Source organism: Solanum pennellii, chromosome 5 (assembly GCF_001406875.1).
Source record: "Solanum pennellii chromosome 5, SPENNV200".
Classification (NCBI taxonomy): domain Eukaryota; kingdom Viridiplantae; phylum Streptophyta; class Magnoliopsida; order Solanales; family Solanaceae; genus Solanum; species Solanum pennellii.
In genome coordinates, this window is record NC_028641.1 from 65,123,379 (window position 1) to 65,141,329 (window position 17,951).

The 17,951-nt window shown below is 31.7% G+C and overlaps 1 pseudogene; it reads left to right on the top strand.

The window, feature by feature from the left end:
- The first annotated feature begins 2,771 nt into the window (after positions 1 to 2,771).
- The window catches only part of LOC107019643, a 95,896-nt pseudogene continuing 80,716 nt past the window's right edge, over positions 2,772 to 17,951 (top strand).

The following is a 17,951-nucleotide window of genomic DNA, read 5'->3' on the forward strand; positions in this document are numbered from 1 at the left end:
TATTTTTTTATATATAAATAACAATTACATTTGTAATAGTTTAAGAGTTTTTAAAATACTCCATCCCTAATTACTTGTCCACTTTAAATTGGTACACTTATTAAGAAAATAATTATTGACATAGTGAGTTTATCATTTTATCCATGATAATTATAAAGTTAATGAATTAAAAATTTAATATTACATTTTTCAAAGTAATTAATTTAGGGTGTAATAGAATTTTTTTTCCTTTCTTAATTCGTTAAAATGGACCAAGTAATTAGACTTAACTATAAGAAAAAAATGGACAAATAAATAGGAGAAAAAATAGATAAATAAAATTTGGCATACATCCAATTTTATTTATTTTTCTATATAAATAACAATTACGTTTGTTATGGTTTAATTACAATGTTGTATATATTTTAAAATTAAATAAAGAAGTTAAAAGAAGAAATTTTGAAAAGATATAAATAGTATAACATTAATGGGGAAAGAGAAAAGGTAAGTGTGTAGATATTTTCTGAAATTTTTATAAAAACAATTATTTTGGCAAGACAAAAACTTAAAATATAGAAGAAAAGGGGGATCTAAGGAAAAATAAAGGCATAATACATAAATATGCCTTTTAACTTGGTTTCGAATTACATTTATGCTCTCAATTTTGGGTATGCACAAGTAGACACTTAAACTTGTATAAAGTTGAACAAATAGACACACATGTCCTACATGGCATCCTACATGTCATTTTTCGTCCTATGTGGTGTTCTAAGTGTATTTTGTCATGTAGAACTCATGTCTTTATTTATTTAAACGTTGGATAGTTAAAGTGCCTGTTTGTTCATTATGAAAGTTGGAGGTCAAAGTAAAAATTTGAAGCCAAGTTTAGAATTCAATATATGTACTATGCCAAAAATAAATACTGCATTAATAACGGAGAAAGAGAAAATTTAAGTCAATATATTTTTCTGATTCTTTTCTTAAAAAAATTATAGAAATAAATTTAAAAAATGGACAAAATGGATAAATTACAATCCTAGTCAAAGTGAGGTGTCATGTCAGACTTTATGGGTTAAATCCAAAAAATTGACAAAATAGATAAATTACAATCCTGACCAAAGAGAGGTGCCACGTCAGACTTTTAATATACAAAAACATGTTTTTGAAGGGACTCGTAGATTTTGCAACTTTAAAGGCATAAATAAATGTACTTTTTAACTTGGCCTCATTTTTAAGTGATCAACAGTTTTGCGAAGTCAATCTCCAAAGTTGCCACCAAGGCCGCTATCAATACCGCCCTATCCTATGAAAGAATATTAATCGGCACTCTTCGGCGATAGGCGGTGGCGGACTAACAACCAGAAGCTTATGTACTCCAATTTTGTGTATGTACAAGTAGACACTTAAACTTCTAAAGTTGAACAAGTAAACACATGAGTTCTACATGCCACAATACACGTAGGGCACCACGTAGGACAAAAAATGACACATAGGATATCATGTAGGGCGTGTGTCTCTATTTGTTCAACTTCATATAAGTTTACACGTCTACTTGTGTACATCCAAAATTGAAGATCATAAATGAAGTTTGAGGCCAAATTAAAAAGCATATTTATGTATTATGCCTTTTCTAAATATAATTTTTGATGTGAAGAGATTGTCTGTATGTTGATTTTTGTAGTTACTATTATTATTGATTTATTAAATTATTGAATCTTACTAACTTAAGTGTATTTGAAAATTTATAATAATATATATATAATTGCAAACATTTATTTGTAAAGATTATAGAAATAATTGTGATTTACTTATTTGATAAGATTGTATTGAAATTCTCTACTTGTCTTATTTCAATTAGACAATTTGGTAGATAACAATTGTTATGTGAATATTTATGGTAATTGTTGTCTTTTGCAGGTTCACTTGCCAGGGATAATAATTGCAAAGGGGCCTAAAAAAAGCCCGCGCAACTTACCCAGATATTATGGCTCAAACCAACTGTCTGTTCTTTTTCTTAAATTTGAACCTCAGTAGTTAACTTTCGTCCAAGCCCAAGAGTTTCCTTTAAGTTCCCACTAACCGCTGAGAACATAAAGTGTGAGAGAATTTTTTTAAAGTGTTAGAGACATTTTGTTTTTTACTAATACTCTCAAACTAGATAAAAATTTAAGGGTGAATTTCATTCAATTATAAGATCAATAAGTTCAGTTAATAGATAGAGATGTAACTAAAAATTAGATCCAAATTTAGGTGATGTTTCCAATAGACCATCAATTATTCCACCTAGGGGTCGTTTGGTCAGTATGAGGTATTACAAATAATAGTGATGGAAAAAAATTTATCTCATTTGGTTTTCATGTTTGAGATTATTTATTCTACCATTTATGAGATAAATTATCCTGGCATAACTTATTCCCAATTAAAAAATGATAGTTCTATTTATCCAACCCCTAACGGATGTTGTTCCATGAAGAAATTATTGGTCGAATATGGAAAGATTAAATTAAAGCATTGCTAGATTTACAATTTGATTATTAGTTTTGCATAAATAGATTTTCATAATGAATCTTAGTTGCTCGAACTCTTTAAAAATGTTAATTAATGCGGATTCTCTTAAAATATTTTTTTTTTTGGAAAATCCAACACATGAGAAGTGAACTTGACTAAACAAAATGCAGTAATTTATGGCTCACCAACAGTCTGTTTTTTAATTTTAAATTTGATCTCTTTTTCTCCGTACAAGTAAGTCCTTTTTAGTTGCCACCAAAGGGTGACTTATGAAGACTAGAACAATGGCGTTGGGAAGCTCAAATGCAGAGATCCACTCATCATTGGTTAATGATGCTTTGTATCAATCAAGCTATGTGGTGAATCAAACTACATTCCATGGAATACCCAAATTGTTTTTCTCCTTAACAATCACCATTTACTTGGATTCGTTGATGGAACAATCCAAGTAAATGATGATGAGATCAGAAATGAAGAAGATAAATTGCAAAGGAAAAAGAATGATGGGTTGGTTAAAGCATGCATCTTGGCTTCTCTTAGTGATCAACTTCTTCAGGATAAAGCCATTCATAACTTAGATACTGCTAGACAAGTTTGGTTGGTTTTAGAGCAATGTTACAGCCCTAAATCTAAAGGTTCAAAATCCCATTCCTTATTACTCTATTTTCTTGCTCAAATTATAAATATATTTTCACTAATATACTCAGCTAATTTGACTCGACACAACAGATAATAAGATTTTTTAAATTTGTGGTATAAATTAATGATAAAAAATTTTGTTAGGATTTTTATGATTGTGAAAACATAAATAATCTTTGCATTCATAAATTCTATCAATTATTCATGATCGTAGAACTATATGATTTTCACATAAATTTATTACTATGATAATTCAGTAAAAAATTACATACCCGAATCAATCATAGTGATTTACAAGAATTTTGACTTGAATTGAGTGAAAGTCTTTTTCTTTTCGTTCTTCATAAGCTGTTTCTCTCTCATGCCCTCTACTTTATGAATAACTTTGATGGATAAGATTATAATTTTATGGCAGAGAGAGAACCTTTTAAATAAGAGTGTTTTTAATATCATTCTCACTTTTTCATCATGGTAGGTAGTGGAGATAATGGGTAGTTGAAAGTTACTAAGTAACTTCCCACTTCTCCACACATATAAGTCACTTCTCCACCTCTCCACTTCTCCACTTTTCTACACATATTTAGGATTTAACTTATATTAGTTATTAAACCAAAATATAATTAGTGGGCCATAGAAATTTACATTTCCCCACTTGGCGCACAACCTTTAACTATTGATGTTAATCATCATGTGCACAATGTTAAATCCAACATCATTCGTCGTTATTAAGTAAATCAACTAATATTAGTCATGTCGGTTGTACAACACTTTATTTGGCATAGTCCCTTCCATTACTACAATATAGTCTATTGCCTAACACAAGCTTTCAAATATATAATGGATCCACCATAATGCTTAGAATATCTTTATCTTAAACAAAATTTGTCACCATCATTCTCAAAATAACGTATACAAGAGAAAACAGGTAATAACAAAAACATATATATATATATATATATATATAGTTGAGCTCAAAGCGTCAATTGCATAAACATAATAAAATCTTTACAGAAAGTCATTCATTTCTATCTATAAGATCCATTCTTTCAACATGTCCAACAAATGTTTTGGGCAGTAATCCTTTCGTCAAAGGATCAACAATCATAAGTTTCACAACTAAAAAACTGCAAAAAAGTGTTGGACAAAAGCAACACAGTCCGTCGCTATTTTGGCCAAAAGTGACACAAAAGCGACGCAGTCACTTTCGTCGCTTTTTAACTTGACGCTTTTAAGAAAGCGACGGACTGCGTCTCTTATTGACTTTTTCTTTTAGAATTTTTTAACAAAAGAGACGGACTCTGTCGCTTTATTTTAAATTTCATTTTTTTTCTAAATTGTGACGCCGTCCGTTGCTTTTTTATTATCTTTTTTTATAAATCCTTAAAAAATGACGGACAAAAGATTTTATTTGTTAAAAATCCCAGAAAAGCAACGGACAAAAGGACACTGTCCGTCTCTTTTCTGGAACTTTTAAAAAAATAAAACTTAGAAAGCGACGGACAAACCCACGCTGCTCACCTGCAAATACAATTCAATTCAATTCAATTCTATACAACCTAATCAAACACACTTAAGTTTAAACAATATAAGCAAAACATAAAAGAACAGAACTTAAAATAACATTCAAAAGTATCTAAATCACAAATTTAAGACTTATAAAGTCTCTCAAAATTTGTTTCAAAATTTTAAAAAAGCTCATAAATGACCAAAGACCTAAACTAGGGAGTACATACTATATAATCATCCTCATCACTCTCGTCGTCGATGTCATCGGGAGCTTAAGTAGTAGGTTGACGAGGGAGGTTCATGACTTATTTTTTGATTTGCTGAACAATCACTTTATATTTCTGAACTTCTTCCTTTACTGAAAAGTATTTTAATTCCATATGTTTGGCATCCTTAGAATACTTATCATTTTTAGAGATGAAGACTGTTGCTGCAGTATTATCACAATAAATATTCAACGGCTTGAAAATATTGTCGACTAGCCCAAGTCCTGAAATAAAGTTTCACAGCCAATTAACCTGAACTGTGGCCTCAAAACACGCCACAAACTCAACTTCCATAATGGTATGCAACTATAATTGACTCGCACTCTTTCATGATATTGCTCCTCCAGCTAACTGAAATAAATATCCAAATGTGGATTTTCTTCTATCCACACAACCAGCATAATCTGAATCGAAATATGTAATCACATCAAGATGATTAGATCTTCTATAAGTGAGGATATGATATTTAGTTTCTTTCAAGTATCACAACACTTTCTTTGCAACTTTCCAACGATTTATTCCTGGATTACTTTGATAACGGCCCAACATTCCAACAGTGAAACTGATGTCTGGTCTCGCACATGTTTGGACATACATTAGACTCTCAACTATTGATGCATAAGAAATATCACTCCTTTGCTTACATTCCAATCCATTCTTCGAACATTAATTGAGACTAAATTTATCTCCTTTCAGAATTGAAACGGGACTTGATGAGCATTTTTCCATTCTAAATTTCCCTAACAATTTATTAATATAGGCTTCTAAGACAAACCTAATAATCCTTGTGATCTATTTGAATATTTATATCTCAATCACATAGGATGTCTCTCTCATATTTTTTTTTCAAAATTGTTAGATAAATATCTCTTGGTATCGTGCTACAAACCAATATCATTAGTATCAAGCAAGAAGTCATCAACGTACAAGACTAACATAATAAATTTACTCCCACTAACCTTCAGATATATACATCGATCAATAGTGTTTTTCTTAAATTCAAAAGTTACAAGAGTTTCATCAAACTTAAGATACCATTGTCGGGAAGCTTGTTAAGTTCGTATAATGACTTTTTAAGTTTACACACCATGTGTTCCTTTCCTTTACAAGAAAACCCCTCAGGTTGATTCATATAAATTTCTTCCTCCAATTTCCATTTAGAAAGAATATTTTCACATCCATTTGATGTAGATCTAATTTATAATGAGATACTAAAGCCATTATAATTTTGAGTGAATCTTTTCTAGAGAAGGGTGAAAATGTTTCTCTATAGTCGATGCCATCTTTTTAAGTGAAACCTTTTGCAACAAGTTTGGCCTTGTGATGTTGGATGTTGCCAGTTGAGTCACATTTGGTCTTAAAGATCCATTTACACCCAACTCTTTTTCAACCTTATGGTAATTCAACAAGGTCTCATACATCATGTTGTTCCACAGATTTCAACTCATCTTTCATAGAATTTATTCATCTATCATAATTATTACTTTCGATATCTTGTGAAAATAAAAATTGATCATTATCAATTCCCAAGCCAAATTCTGACGCGTGTAAATATACCAAATAGTCATCCGAAAGGGCATATCTCTTTTGTTTTTGAGATTTTCTTAATGCTATTTCTTGTGGTACATCTACTGCAGGTTCATTAATTATCGCTTTGCTAAGATTAACAGGAGCATCAATTTGCTGTTCTTGTTGATTGTTATGTTGTGCGGCAACTTTAGGAACAACATCTTTAAAAGAATTTAAAGTAGAGAAACCCTGACTCTAATTTCTTTAATTTCCACTTTATGTGGTTCTTCACTCCCACTAAATTCACCATTTTCAGTGAACCTAGCATTTCCAGTTTCAACTATTCTTGTAATGTGATTAGGATAGTAAATCTATACCCTTTTGATTTTTCTAGATAACCAATGAATAGAAACCACTGATTGTTCTTGAATTCAGTTTCTTTTCTTGTGGGTTATAAACTCTAACTTCTGTCGAGCAACCCACATACGCAGGTTCCTTAAACTAGGTTTCCTACCAGTCCATAGTTCAAAAGGAGTCTATGGGACTACTTTACTAGGAACCCTATTAAATAAGTAAATGACAGTCCTTAAAGCATACATCCACAATGAAAGAGGAATAGATGAATTACTTAACATACTCCTAACAATGTACATTAATGTACGATTACGCCTTTCTACTACACCATTTTGTTGTGGTGTTCCATGCATTGTATTGAGTACATATGTCATGCTTTTCGAGGAATTTAGCAAATGGACCTGGATGTTGTCCATTTTCATCATATATTCCATAATATTCACCACCTCTATCTGACATGATTATTTTCACCTTTCTATCTAGTTGTCTTTCAACCTCAGTAATAAGGGTCTCTAAGGCATTTATTGCTTGAGATTGTTCATATAACAAATAGATGTATCCATAACGTTAAAAATCGTCAATAAAAGTGAAGAAATATTTTTCTTCACTGAAAGATGCAATATCAAAAGGACTACATAGATCAGTGTGTGTAATTTCAAGAAGTTGTGTGCTTCTTGTGACTCCTTTCTTTGTATATCTTGTTTGGTTTCCTTTAATACAATCCACACAAATGTTAAGGTTTGTAAAATTCAAATTTAAAAGAATTTCATTCTTAACTAATCTTTCCAGTCTTTCTTTGGATATGTGACCTAATTGTTTGTGTCGCAAGAAAGCAGATTGTTCATTCACCAAACTTCGTTTGGTTCCAATATTATGATGTTGAGTTAAAAGTGTTTCGGCAAATAGATTATCAAGATTCAGTTTATATAAGTTATGACAAAGAGCACCAGTACCAATGAAATAATTAGGTAAACAAACTAAAACACTCATTACCGAAATTAAACGAGTATCCTATCTTATCTGACTTAGACAAAGAAACTAAATTTCTCAAAAGAGAAGGTAGATTACAAGTTTCAAGTAAATCTATGTGATGACCAGTATTAAGGACCAAATGGTAAGTTCCTATAACTTTAACTGGAGCCTTCACTCTATTTCCCATATACACATATCTTTCATTCTAGTTTATGGTTTGTGTTGTAAGGAATCCCTGCATCATTTAGAAACATGAACAATACAACCGGAGTCAATCCACCAAGTATTATAAGGAACATCAGTTAGATTTGATTCGAGACATGTAAAAGCACTATTCATACCTTTCTTCTCGAGCCATGTCTTAAATTTTAGGCAATCTTTTTTAAGTGTCCAGATTTTCCACAGATCAACACTTATTATTCTTGTGTTCCTTCTTACATACTTGAAAGGAGGACTCATTAACATTATGGTGTATCTGTTTCCCTTAGCATGTTTCTTTCCTTTCTTTCCAACTCCTTTATGACTTACAAAGTTGATGGAGTGTGTTCCTTGATTCTTGATCCTTACTTCCTCCTGAACTAACATTCTGTGCAATTCATGAACGTTCTATTTGTCTTTGATGGTGTTGTAGTTCATTTGGAAAGGATCGTACTCAGATGGTAATGAGTTGATAATGAATCGTACAAGGAAATTTTGTTCCACTTCCGTTTCTAAAGACTTAAGTTTTGCTGCTACGTTTGTCATTTCAATGACATTCTCATGCATGGTACGTGAACCATCAAACTTCATTGTGGTCAAAGTATCCATTAGTGTTTAATGTTTTGCATTTTTCAGTTTTGGGAAAAGTTGTCTTAATGTTGCCCGCAATATTCATTCGCATAAACATTATGCCTAATGTATTAGATAAATCACAATGCTTATAATAAGATCTTTCTTCAGTACTGCTAATTTCTGTAATAGCAATTGCATTCTCATTGTAAAGTTCAACATCAAGACTAAAACTCCGAGATGGAATTTGATATGTTCGCACCAATCTGAGAAGTTAAGACCGTTAAAGGTCGTAACATAAGCAGAAAGCAAATAAAGAGAAAATGCTGCAAATATAATATGATTATTTTGTTAATACATTGAGTTATGAATTTTAAATTTACTATAAAATTCAGAAATGGTTTATAAAGTTCAAATGTATATTGATGTCCTCCTTTGAGTGAAACATCAAAAAATAACTTTAGACATAAGAACTTAACGTAATTCAATAACTTTTAATTATCTTTGGATAAATAAATAAAACTAACGACATATCTAAATTATCTCCTTAATGCTCAATGATTAAAAAAATGAAATATTCAACCTTTAGGTGATCCGTAAATACCTTACAACCAAAAACTTCAATATATCCATAAGTGTTATATCAGTATTAAGGATCAAAATAGTGGATAATTGAATGTACATTTAACCATTATTATTTTGAATTAATTCTTTAAAAATTAGACCACTTTGGTGATTAACTAATCTCATATACATAATTTCAAAATACAATACATCCTGATAGTGAATAATTATTTCACTTAATACTACCTATTGCCGTTTTCAAATACGGAAAACATTGATTCTATGAAAAATCACTAGTTTTTAAACCAGGCTCTTTATACCACATGGTAGGATTTTTATAATTGTGAAAACATAAACAATCTATGCATTCAGAAATCCTATCAATTATATATAATCGTAGAACTATATGATTTTCATATAAATATATTACTATGATAATTCAGTCAAGAATACAAACCCGAATCTGCCATAGTGATTTTCAAGAATCTTGACTTGAATTAAGCGAAAGTCTTTTTTTTCGTTCTTCTGAAAATATTTCTCTCTCTTGCCTTATACTTTATGAATAACTTTGATAGATAAGACTATAACTTTATGACAGAGAGAAGACCATTTAAATAAGAATGTTTTTAGTATCATTCTCACCTTTCCATCATGGTGAGTAATGAAGATGATGAGTTGTTTTAAAATTACCAAGTAACTCCCCACTTAATGGGTAGTTGGAAGAGCTAATGGGTAGTGGAAGACTTAATGGGTAGTTGAAAGTTACTAAGTAACTTACCCACTTCTCCACACATACTTCCCCACTTCCCTATTTCCCCACTTCTCCACACATATTTAGAATTTGACTTGTATTAATTATTGAACCAAAATATCATTAATGGACTATAGAAATTTACAAATTCATGTTCATTAAAAATAAAATGAACATTTGAAAGTTAAATCTATCTTAATATAAAAATATGTCATTCTTTATTGGACAAACTAAAAAGGAAAATATGAATTTAGACACAAGGAGTATTTGTTTCCTAGAAATTTAAATTGAGGCATATTTTTAATTTCATTTCCCATATGGCCATAACAAACGAGCTCTAAGGGGTAGTTTGGTGTGAAATATATTAACAAACCATTATATTGTATTGTCATATAATTTTTTCTTTGGTTGACAAGTCTGATAATTTATCCCAAAATTAAAAATTTGTATTGCTTTGGGTAGTATAGTAATTCCTAGGAAACTTATTTCAAAATAAAATGACAAAGACATCTCTTTAAACATTTTTATACATCACTTTCTCATTCTTTGTATTCACATTATTTTTAATATCATATGTAATACTCAATCTTCACTACTCTTTATTTTTATGTATTTACATTTTTCTATTAGAAACTTACACTATATAAGTATAATTTTTATAGGGATAATGCATAAGTACCCCCTTAATCTATGTCCGAAATCTCAGAGACACACTTATACTATACTATGGTCCTATTACCCCCTAAGTTTATTTTATTAATAATTTTCTACCCTTTTCGGCCTACGTGACACTATCTTGTGGGCCCAACGCTGATTGACTTTTTTTTCAAGCTAGTGCCACGTAGGCCGAAAAGTGGTAGAAAATTACTTATAGAATAAGTTCAAGGGGGTAATAGGGCATTAAAATAGTATAAGTGTGTCTCTAGAATTTCGGGCGTAGGTTAAGGGGGTACTTATGCATTTTCCCATTTTTATATATTGAGTTTGTCTGACCAATTTTTATTTTTATTTATATTTTTATTTCTTTACTTGAGTTACATATTTTTAGTTATTTATTCTTTTAGTCACTTGAAAGCTTGTATTTTTTATATCAATTAAAATGAAAATAAGTTTAATAGTTTATGATTTAAGAGTGATATACTTAAATAAAGTGATATATATAAGTAAGTCTTTTTCGTTTTTAACTTTAATAAATTAATTAAGATAGAAGTTATATTCTTAAGCTAAATAAGACGAAAATTTAAATTTTAAATATGTTGGATATCATCATGAAAATGCACACACAAAATATATAATTTAAATAAAAGGAAAGTGTTTTTAAAAATAAATAAATAAATAAAGCCGACGGAAAATATAAAAAAATAAATAAAAGAAGGATATATTTTAATACAAGCAACTTGTTTTTATAATTTATGCAACAATACAATGAATCAAACAATAAATAAGAAATAATTTCAAAATAACTTATCTCATAATAACTTTGTGAGAGAGTATTGAACTTTTGCTTATTTTGTAGGGAAAATATACAAGTACCCTTTAGACTATAACCAAAATCTCATAGACACACCATAACTAAACTAAAGTCCTATTACCCCTTTAACTTACTTTTTTTAAAAAATAATTTTGTATACCTTTGGACTTACGTAATATCCAAATATCTCTCATGTGTCACAATTACGCACAGTTAAGGAGTGTGCCGCGTAAGACAAAAGGTGCACAAAAAATTACAAAAACAAATATGTTAGGAAGTACTAGGACCTTAGTTTAGTCAATGTGTTTTTTAGAATTTTGGTCATAGTTTAGGGGATACTGGTGTATTTTCCCTATTTTGTGTGATTGTACAAATTTTTGGGGCAATTTCATTAGTTTTTCACAACTTATAGAATTTTTATGTTTTATGAGAAAAAAATACAATTTAAAAATTCAAATTGCATGTCTAAACAAAATAAAAGTCGAACTTCAATTTCATATGATTTCAATTCACGATTTCTCTTAAATGGCCAAACGGGCTCTTGTTTTTTCATTGTACAGCTCACACGACCGAGCGTGGAAACATATGTTAAAGAATGACAAAAGTCCCACATCGGTGATTAATGAGATGGGTGGACTCCTTATAAGGCTTGGGCAATCCTCCTCCCTTTGAGCTAGCTTTTGGGGTGTGAGTTAGGCCTAAGACCTAATTTCACATGGTATCAGAGCAGGGCCCGTCTCACCCGATGTTGGGTCCCCAAAATTAAAATTGCCCACGCACCAGATGCTAAGCACTAGGCGTGAGGTGGGGTGTTAAAGAATGACAAAAGTCCCACATCGGTGATTAATGAGATGGGTGGACTCCTTATAAGGCTTGGGCAATCCTCCTCCCTTTGAGCTAGCTTTTGGGGTGTGAGTTAGGCCTAAGACCTAATTTCACAACATATTTGAATCACACAAAGATTATAGCTCTTACTTGCAACTATATAGAGATTCACTAAGTGGAGATTGGGAGAAAGCAGAAGAATTCTTGAGAAAAGATACAGAAGCAAGTAGAGCTCACATCAACTCTGTTTTACAGACAGCACTCCATGTAGCAGTTGGGGTAAAGGGTGAAAAAGGCAAGCATTTTGTGGAGAAGTTGGTGGAGACTATAGAAAACAAACAAGATTTAGCCAGAAAAGATTGCCTTGGTAAAACCTGCTCTTCATTATGCTGCTAGATTTGGCAACTTAGACGCAGCTAAAATCCTTGCAACAACTTATCCTCCTTTACTATATCTTCATTGTTATGTTGGTCTATATCCAATCCATTATGCAGCTGAATATGGAAACGTGTCTGTGGATGTGTTTGCTTACTTTTTAAGTGTCACTAAAGACTCAGCTCCTTATACTGACCTTAAAGGTGTTAGGCTTCTCTACAGATTAATCCACTCAGACTTGTATGGTAAGCATTCACCATCTCTTAATTACTTTCTCTCCATCTTAACTCTTATTATAATGTATTTTAATGACGTGGGAAAGAATGAAATGGATTTGGGGGCTTTCTGGTTGAAATGAAAAAGAAGTTCCTAATTTTGATTAGTTGGCCAGAAATAGTAACGACTTTTTGGGGAAATTAAAAATTGGGAGGGTGCTACGTTACCACCTTCATGCAGTAGGTTAGCAAAATCCTATTCATTGATCAAGAAAAAGCCAATGATGAAGTCCCGAGGGAACTTCTATGGATATGCCTTGAGGCTAGGGTGTAGAAAATATAGAAGGAGAATACTACTGTTAGAGAATATTCAAGTTCTATATAGGCTACTTAAGACCACTTGGGATGATTACAATCATCAACTACATCTCTATTTATATTAGTAATAATGTAAATCACAAGTCTTGCACAAATAGCTAGATACATGTATCACAATTTACTAGATACATGTATATTACGAGATTCTAAGAGACTTCTTGAAAAACTAAGAGACTATTTCGGAAGATTAAACATTGATGCATTAATTCCAACATCCCCCTTAATGCATTTGCTTGACAACTCCAATGCGCTCTCAAAGATAGCAAAATTTTTCTCTAGGAAGTGCTTTGGTGAATATGTCAGGAAGTTGTTCTCCTATCTAGCAATAATGCAACCGAATTTCGCCTTTCTCTTGTGCTGCTCAGATAAAATGATAGTTGATGAAAATATGATTTGATCTTTCATGGTTGATTGTATTCTTGGCAATTGCAATTGTTGATTGTTATCACAATACAAAACAATCTCTCTTTTTTGTTTTTTCACCAATGTCTTCAAATATTCTCCTAAGCCAAAGTTGAGAAGTAGCTTTAGCTGCTGAGATATATTTTGCTTCAGCAGTGGATTGAGCAACAAAACATTGCTTTATTGATAACCAAGAACAAATATTTGATCCAAATAAGAATACCAGAAGTACTCTTCATGTCATGTTTACTTCCAGCCTAATCACTATCAAAATAACCAATTAAGTTCAAGTCTCCACCGAATTTGTGCATTATCCCATAATCCATTGTTCCTTGCAAGTAGCATAGAACACGCTTCGCAGCTTCAAAATGTACTTCTTTTGGTTCTTGCATGAATCTGGATAATAAACTACGAAGAAACATAATGTCAGGCCTTGTTGAAGTAAGATATAACAAACTTCCAATCAAGCACCTATAAAGTGAGCTATTAGCTTTATTTTCTCCATCATCTCAATAGAACTTCTCATTTGCTTCTAATGGTATGACCAAAGACCTGCAATCCATCATTTTGAATTTTTGAAGAATACTTTTAATATACTATTTTTGAAATGTGAAAACTCCTTCTTTCACTTGAGAAACTTCAATGCCTAAGAAATAATTTAGCAACGTAAGATCACTCATTACATAGGCTTGAATCATATCTTGCTTGAATTTTGCATCATCTTCACATCATTTCATGTAAAGAGCAAATCATCCACATAGAGACAAACAATTACGATGCTGTCATGGTCTTTTTTCACATACAAAGGGGCTTCATTTTTACTTCTCTCAAAATTATTTTTCAGAAAGTACGTATTAATTTCATTGTACGAGGCACTTGAAGCTTGCTTCAGCTAATAAAGAGCTTTTTTTTGCCTGTACACCTTCTCTTCTCCCCCTTGAACAAAAAAATCCTTGAGGTTGCTCATATAAATCTCTTCATCAAGTATTCCATTAAAAAATGCAGATTTAACATTAAGTTGAAGTATCTTTCCTTTCTTTTGTGCAACAACAACAAAGACTGTTCTAATTGTCTTAAGATGAGCAACTGGAGAGAAAGTTTCATAAAAATCAATACCTGATATTTGTGTGAAGCCTGTAGCAACGCCCCTTGCTTTGTGCTTTTGAATCTCTCCTTCCTGATTGAGTTTGATTTTGTAAATTCATTTTAGACTTACAACTTCTCTTTCTCTGGGTATAACCACAATCTCCCAAGTATTATTTTTTCAATCATCCAAATTTCTTCTTCCATGACTTTATTCCAAATATCATGCTTTGTTGCCTCCTCATACTTTTCTAGCTCACCATTGAAAAAGTTACATCTCTAATAAATGTTACTCAACATTTTTGTTCCTCTTGGAGGCGGTTCTTCATCATCTAAATCTGGAATTTCTCCCAATTGAGGGACATCTTCCTCTTTCACATCTTCTTCTTGATTTGACACATCTAAAGATATGATATAAGTATTCTCTATATTTTTATCCTTCTAATTCCATGATTTTTCATAAAAAATTACATCTCTAATACTAACAACAAGTTTGTTAGTTTTGACATTTATATTCATCTATTTTTTCAAATTTTATCATCTTCAAATCTTGAAACTCTCTTCTAAGAGTTTGAAGATTTATAGTGCTTACTTTTCATCACCATACACCTCAATTTCCAGAGAATCTCAAACTTTCTTTGCAGTCTCACAAATAACAATTTTTGCAAAATATGCTCTTGAGACTCCCGTTTGGATTTTGCTCAAGGCCTTTGCATCTTGACGATACTTAACCTCAGATTTTTCATCTCTGCTGCTGTAAGTTCACCATCGTTTTCTGGCTCTTCAAAGCCATTTGCAACAGTAGTCCACAAATCTTCAGCTTTCAAATGGGTTCTCATTTTCTTATCTTCCAGTTTTTAAAATCAATTCCATCGAAAAATGGAGTAAGAACAATTGAAAAATCAACACCTTCATGTGTTTTGGATGCCATTTTTTTTTTCACCTAACCCCAGATTAATAACGAAACCTGCTCTTGATAACAATTTGTAGGAAATATAGAAGGAGAATACTATCTTTGGAAAATGTTTAAGTTTTATATAGGCTACTTCAGACCACTTGAGATGATTACAATCATCAGCTACATCACTATTTATACTAGTAATAATGTAAATCAAAAGTCTTGCAGAAATAATTAGATATATGTATCATAATTTACTAGATACATGTATTATGAAATTCTAAAAGACTTCTTGAAAGATTAAGAGATAATTTCAAAAGACTAAACATTGATGCATTAATTTGAACATAGAGGTATATCGGTAACTTACATTAGCGCGATGAAGAAAAGATACGTCAGACCCAAAACTCACATAAAAATAGTGGGAGAAAACTCAGAGCACTTCCCAGTTGAGGTGGATTTGCAGTAGGGACTGATGTTAGCCCATTTTTGTTTGCCTTGGTTATTGATGTATTGACCATGCATACTCAAGTGAGGTTCTATGTTGTATGTTATTTGTAGATGACATAATACTCAACTTGAATTTTATTAATACTGTAAATATTAATATAGCATCACAATAAATTATACAACATCAGATGTACATTATGTTCATCCCACAAATATTCAAAAATGAGATGATTTAGAGTATACTAAAAACAATAAAATAGTTAATGAATTCTGAAACTTTTAAATAACAAAAAAAATGAGAGAAACAATTTCATTTCGGTGTAAACGAATGGAGGAGCTTCTTCCCTAACCAATGACAAAAGACTAAATACATTCACCTGTTTTTTTGTTGTATATAAGATGATCAATTACATCCATCAACAGTATACATTAGAATAACTAACTGTATGTATTAACATACAATGATTATGATGAACGATATTGTTGGGTGTAGGATCTTTTTTTCCTTCCCATGTGGATAAATACAGAGGAACTTTTACATATAGCCACTCAAAATTAGCATATTTACTCTTCATACCTATAATTTGATAATTACAATTTGTAACGACATGTTATAGAGGAGAGAGGCGACCGGGAGCGAGAGGAGAGAGGAATGAGAGAGAGGGCAAAGAGTGGGAGAGAGGTGAATCGTATATGTATATAGGTTAGATAATTGTATATTATACATATGTATTTGCATATATGACAAGAGAGATTGGTAGAGGGGGAGAGAGGTGAGAAAGAGTGGGAGAGAAGTGAATTGTATATGTATATTTGTTAAATAATTGTATATTATACATACACATTTGTATATATAGCAAGCGAGATTGGGAGAGGGAAGAGAGAGGCGAATGAGATTGGGAGAGGGAGGAGAGAGAGCACAGGGTGAGAGAGAGGTAAATTGTATATGTATATCAGTTAGACAATTGTACATTATACATTATACATATGTATTTTTATATTCTGGCGAATTATACATATACAAGCGTGACTAATTATATAAACTCGAAGTCAACCCACATAATTAATGTATTATGTTAGACACGAGTGGTAATTACAACAAACTATAACTACGATGAGTAATTAAATAGTAGAAGTTTACTTAACCGCGTATTTTTTCCACAAATAAAAGTATTATTATGACCAACCCACTTTAGCTCACAACCCCATTATTATGTGGCACATATAAGGCTTATTTGGTCTTATTTTCAAAAATACGAGAGAGAGAAATCCAGAGAGATTCGTTTTAGAGTTTGAGAGAAAAATAAAAAAATCGCGTTTTTGCTTTTGGAAATTTTCTGCTCAGGCAGTCTGCTTCAGATAGAGTTTGCTGCTTCATTAATTGTTGGATCGTGCCCCAATTTGAACAGGGAGTTCTCAGCATCGGTTCTTGCAATTCAATGGTGTAGATCGGATATGCAAGTCTGTAGCTTCTGAGTTTTGGGCGTGAACAATAGCTCTTTTTTGAGTGAAATCTCTCCTTTAATTCTCTAGTTTTGGTGCAATCTCGTTTTGCTGTTGCTCATTGTTTGGCGCTTGTTTTGTGGATAATTTTGTAACTCTTGGTATTTATAGTGGAGCTTTTGGGCCTGCAGTTTTTTACACTTCACATCGAAGGGTTTTCCACGTAAATCTCTGTATCTTGTGAGATTGTCTTATTCTTATCTTGTTGTTTTTGTTTGGTTGATATACTTGTTGTCCATTCTTCATATTGCTTGATTTGGTTTGTCGTCTCTTAGTTCAAATTGAAAGGGAAAATTTAGATTTGGGAGCCCCTAACCCACCCGACTACCAGCCCCCCACCCACACTACCATCCCCCTACCAGTCCCCCTACCTTACAAAAATTTAAGTTTTATCTTTAAAAAATATTTTTAACTCATTTTTTTCACCCCTACCCTTGATCCCCCCCCCCCAATCCAATTTTTTTTTTGAAGTTTGTTTTTTTAAAAATATTTTCAACTTCAAAAATTTATTTTTTCACCCCTCCCCACCCACCCC